Consider the following 6,000-nt stretch of genomic DNA (forward strand, 5'->3'; position numbering starts at 1 on the left):
CTAGGTTCCTTTAATTTGGAACACTGCATCAGTCTTTGTCTTTCATGAGTGTGATATTATATAACTTGGGCTTCTCTGATGTTTTCACATTATTAGATTCAGATTATGAATTTTGGCCAGAATATCCCAGAAATGATAATGTGTCCTTATCAGTGTATCCTACCCTGAAGCACACATTCTGGTTTGATTTCATTATTATTGATACAAATATTGATCTTTTGGTTAATATTTTTCATCATTAAATTACCATTTTCCCTATTATAGTTAAGTGCTTTTATGGGAGTTAATTTTCGTTTGTGTAAATATCATGTTCCTTATCAAACTTTCACCTATTCTTGTCTGAATAATCACCTTGATTTTTAAACATAGATGATCTATATCTATCTGTATAATTTGTAGCGCATAACAGAGCCTGAATCAAGTTTATAATTCTACTAAATTATCCTTTGGCAGGTAAAATGGCTGCAGAATGCCAGCAAAGTTTAGACATAAACAAACTAATCAGGCAAAAACTGCCAGATATTTCAAACACAGTAAGAGAGATTAATTTCATGCTGACTGGAACCTCTTGAGTCCTCTGGTCACGATTCTCCTGCTACTCAGAACCAGGTACCCCTTGATGGAGGATGTCCCTCAAGATGATTCACCAGTGTCTTTAGGATAGGAAGAATCTTTGACTCTGTGAGTTACTGAATGTTTATTTTCAAAATGGCTTTAATTTCCAAGGCTGAGTTTCTTTCCTAGGGGGAAGCTTCATCCTTAGACTTGTAAGAGAGTGTACTGATCACATCCACCCTGGTGCCCCTCCAGTGCCTGGCAAAGAAGGGCTAAGGTCCCTGGCTTCACCAGGACAACTGGGTTTCTCTGGCTCACTGCATGTGGTGCAGTTATACCTCTCAAATGAAAACACTTGTGTTGTATTCATAGGCCTTGTGTGGTATGGCTCTTTGACATACATCATATGAAAAAATGGCGATTCAGAAAGAAGCTCCTAAATTGGGTGATTTGTCAGTGGCAAAGTGCTGCTAGGCTTTTATAAGTATCTACAACTCTAGGATGGAATTAATCTCACAGCTAAATAACAGTACAGTTATTTTCATTCATTTATTCACTGGCAAGAATTAATGCCTATGGCCTTGCATGAACATTGGTATTCAAGGAGAGTCTCCATAGCATTGGTCATAAAGAAAACTGATGGCTAGAGTAGGTATTCTTCAAACTAAAGAAATACCTAAGATGAAGGTGAGAGACAAACCTAGTTTGTTTTTTTCCCAAAGATTGATTGATTTATGCTTACAAGAGCTGGGGCACAGGCCAGAGGTGTGGGGGGTGAGAGGATTCACCAGAGACAGAGTGGGGAACAGAACAGGCAGACTGACTGAAATACACTGCTGAGGGGAGCAGTGGGCAAGCCAGGAGAGGTCTGCTGCGCCATGTGTGTAGCTCCCTGGCTGGGGATTGAACTCATGCTTCAGTGGCTGTGGATAGCTTCATAGTTTGCATCTTAACCCCTTGTACCACCAGGGAGGCCCTAAACCTAGTTTTTATCAAAATATAATTAATGTACAATGAAATGCACATGCCTTGAGCATTTGAATAGTTTTGGCAACTATATATACTGTCTAGCATCACCAAAACAAGATATAGAACACTTAAATAATCCCAGAATATTCTCTCATCCTTTTCCACTTACCACACCCCCCCCCAGAGGCAGGTACCATTCTGATTCTATCACCATCTTTCCCTGTAAGGCACCTACTATTCGAACTTGTATCTGAAAGGCTTGTTTTTGACGTTTACATAAAGGGAATCATACTCTTTTGGCGTCTAGTTTCTTGACTCAACTTTGTATGATTCATCCCTGTAGTCTTAATTTTTTTTAAATTGCTGTGTAGAGTTCCCCGTTATATTTTGAAGCAAATCCCTGACATCATGTCAGTTCATCCATAAATATTTCAGTAGGTAGCTCTAGAAGATAAGTAGTTTAAAAAGACCTCACATTATCACGTCCAAAAGAAATCAACACAGATGTTCTCACATACTTCTGATCCTCTGTTTGGTGGGGATGTTGGGGATTGTGGTCCAGGCTGGTTCAGGAATACTGGAAGCTGGGGGCTTGCACGTGGCAGAGAGGTGTGGAGTGGGAGGAAATTGTTTATGACCCCTTAGTGGGGTCCTGGGGAAGGGAAAGGGGAGGATGACATCATCTTTGGTCCAGGTTATGTCCGCAGCAGTGGGAGCTTGGGGCTTGCCGAATGTATATGGAATATCTGACTGACGTCATCAGTGACCTTGGCTGGCAAAATACCATTTCTACTCCTCCTGCCTTTGATTCTTGAATTTCCAGCCACTGAGCCACATCCCATGAGGAGTTATTCTCCTTAAGTGTGCTTATTATGCTTAAAGATTCAACTAGCCTGCCTTCGGATACAGCTAAAATGCCCCAAATACCTCTCTTTCTTTTTGTTAGAATTCAATTTTGACTAGATGAGACTGGTTTCATTTCCAGGTAATCATGAGTCTGCCCGTATACTGTCCTTTCTTGTTCATTAACAAAACATTCTTTCCCATTTTCATCTTCTATGCCAAAAATGGTGTGTACCAGCCCCATGTAACATGCAAATCAGTAACAGCGCATTTCATGTTCTTGGTCTATTTCCCTGTGCTTGTCCTTATTTCTGCAGCCCTCCCGCTGTTTTCCTGCCTGTGTGTTCTTTCATTCTGTTGATAACTTGCATTTTTTCCTCTCGCATCTGGCCCTTCAAGCTGGGCTGTGGTCCACACTGCAGTTGGGTCCTTCAGCTGCTGGGCTCTTCCCAGCCCCCACCACATGCTGTCTCTCTCTCTGTAGCTGGAAGATGAGCTTACAATGCCTTTCTTATGGTTCCTTGAATAATAGATTTTGCTTTGGGTACAAAAACCCATGCCGACTTGACATGCTATCTCTGCTCTGTATTCAGCAACAATAGAAACATGCACACGCTTTTAGGACCATCTTTGAACTGAACCCTTTCCCTTAGCTGTCATCTTTCAGTAACATTCAAAAAGATCTCCAGGTTTTATTGCAGCATGTCTTTGTGAATGTTCTTCTCTTATCCTGACATTTCTCCCTTTGCTATTAATGTGTTGCATCAATTTCCTCTCAATAGAAGTGAAAAAAATTTAAATTAGAATTGTTCTAGCTGATGACCAGCATACGTGTACTTCAAGTTAAAGAAAAAGAACTATGATGGTAAGAGACTGTCCTTGTTGTTGTTGTTGAAATATAATTAATTAATTAACGTACAATAAAATGCACAGATCCTAAACATTTGGTGAGTTTCAACAATTGTACATACACATGTGCCACCACCGAAATGAGGTTTCAAACATTTCTACCACCTGTTCTGTCCACTCCCAGTAAGTGCACACCACCCAGAGGCAACCACTATTTGAATTTCTATCATCATAGTCTGGTTTTGCCTGTTCTTGATTATGGTATAAGTAGGAGTGCTTTCGTGTCTGATTTTTTTTTTTCTTACATTGATTACCATGTCTGTATGTATCTTTCGTCCATTCACTGAATCAAAGGCTCTAAGATGGCTTCCAGTGATCACACCTCCTGGTGCTCTTGCCCTGGTGTGGTTGCCTTTCCTGGAATGGAGGCGGGACCTGTGACTTACTTCTAACTAGTAGAGTTTGGCAAAGGTGATGGGATGTTGCTTCTGTGATTATGTCACACAAATTCGCATATTTAATTTTGCTAGTAGACAATTCACTTTCTTGCTGACTTTGGTGAATTATACTGCCCAATAGACAGGTTCATGTGGCAAGGACCTGAGGGCAACTTCTGGCCAATAGCCAGCAAGAAATTGAGGTCCTCAGTTAAGGACCTGCAAGGAACAAAATCTTGCCAACCACTATGTGAGCTCAGAAGTGCTTCCTTCCCTAGTCAAGAGTCAGGTGAAATCTCAGCCCTGGCCAACACTTTGATGCAACCTTTGAGAGAGGCAGAGAACCTGAGCAAGCCACACCTTGACCCCTGATCCACAGAAGCTGGAAGGTAATAAATAGGCTGTTTAAATTGCTATGGTGTTCACATAGCCATAGATCACTCATGTTTTTATTTCTCTTGGATAAATATCTGCAAGTGGAGTGACTAGGTCATATGGAGCGTATACATTTAACTTTTGGAGAAACTATCAAACCGTTTTCAAGCAGTTGTATATTTTTACGCTCCTGTGAGTTCTGCTCACTCCACTTCTTAATGATGTTTTGTGTTACCGGTCTTTTTGATTTTTCATTCTAATGGGCACAAAACTGTATCTCGATGTTTAAAATTTGGGTATGCTTGATGAATAATGAAGAATAAACCTGTTTTAAACAGTTATGCAAACTGTTAAAATTTTGATTTTCTTCCCAAAGAAAAACATTTGTTAGCTTAACTTTTTTTTTTTTTTTTTTTTTGGTGGTGGTGGTTTTTATTTGAGGTATAGAGATGGAGAGACAGGAATCCTCTCTTCAGTAAACTCATAATAAAATAGAAAATATCAACCAGTTATATGGGCAAGAGCCAACATGAAGTCCATAGTGTAGGTAGAAAAATGAGTAATTTATCTTAGAGAAACTACTGGTTGTTTGATAAGTGATATATATATATATATCTTTTATCATGTAAAAGGAATTTTAATTTTAATAATATGAAGACTTGACAATGTCTCCAACTGTTTTCTTAGTTGCTTTTTGCTTACTCTTGTTTGTACAATTATATTATTTTATATTTTTATAATGAAATAGAATAAAAGGTTTTTAAGTTATTAAAAGATCATTGTAATGAAATTATTATAAGTAGATTTCTTAAATTACAGAATTTTGTGATAATGTGTAAACCAATAAAATTTGTATTATCTCTAAAAAAAAAAAAAAATGAGTAATTTAATGTACTCATTGCTAGGTGCGGTAACATGTACCTCTGCACTCTAAGGTGATCATTTTCACTTAGAGATAAGGAATATGAGGCTTATAGATTCAAGTATCAGTTGAGATGGGCGTGCACTAAGCTGTGACTCAGGTCTTGCTCATTTATATCTCCAGGCTATCCTGGGACTCTTCTGCATTGTGATACTTCCTTTATAGAACTGGCGACGGGTACCTACCACCTGGAGTGTACCCACCACCTGGAATGTCGCTGGGCTCTGTCAGAAGGAAAAGAAAGCACAGCTCAGCTTGTTCAAGCTCTTGAAGCTACTAAGAGCACCACGTTCGCTTCTGCTTTCCTTTATTGGCCATAGCAATGACTCTGATAGGGCAGGGATATGTGATCCTATCATCCAGAGGTTAAGTAACTTACCTTAAACTTCATCATCTGGACTTAAGCCAGACCTTATAATTAAAAACCTATTGCTCTTTCCTGTATAGCACAGTTGTCCCAAAAGATCCTTGAATTTATAGTATTCCACTTCTTTCCATAGTTTTTGTTTGCTTTCTGAAATATTCGCTTGTGGGCCTCCCTGGTGGTGCAAGGGGTTAAGCACCGCACTATGAAGCAATCTGCAGCCTCTGCAGCACGAGTTCGATCCTCGATCGGCCAGGGAGAAACCCACATGGCGAGGCAGACCTCTCCTGTCTCGCCTGCTGCTCCCCTCAGCAGTGTACTTCTGTCTATCTGCCTATTCTGTTCCCAACTCTCTCTCTGGTGAATTCTCTCACCCCCCACACCTCTGGCCTGTACCCCAGCTCTTGTATGCATAAATAAATAAATCTTTAAAAAATAAAATAGAATATTCCCTTATATGTATTTGCCCAGGATGGGCCGGATACCTCCTGTAAAAAGAATTTATTTATCTAGCATGCCTGTTTACTTTCTACACAGGCATGTCTTTTCAACTTCTTGCTTCCAGTTCAGAAAGCTCTGCTGGTAATGAATTTTCATTAAAGTAGTACAAGAGTGGAAAATGAAATAAGCTTCAACACATTTTCCAAAATAATCAACACAAACCCAATGTGAGAACCAAACAATTA

This window comes from Talpa occidentalis, unplaced genomic scaffold (assembly GCF_014898055.3).
Source record: "Talpa occidentalis isolate TD23 unplaced genomic scaffold, MPIMG_talOcc4v2.1 talOcc4.10, whole genome shotgun sequence".
Lineage (NCBI taxonomy): Eukaryota > Metazoa > Chordata > Mammalia > Eulipotyphla > Talpidae > Talpa > Talpa occidentalis.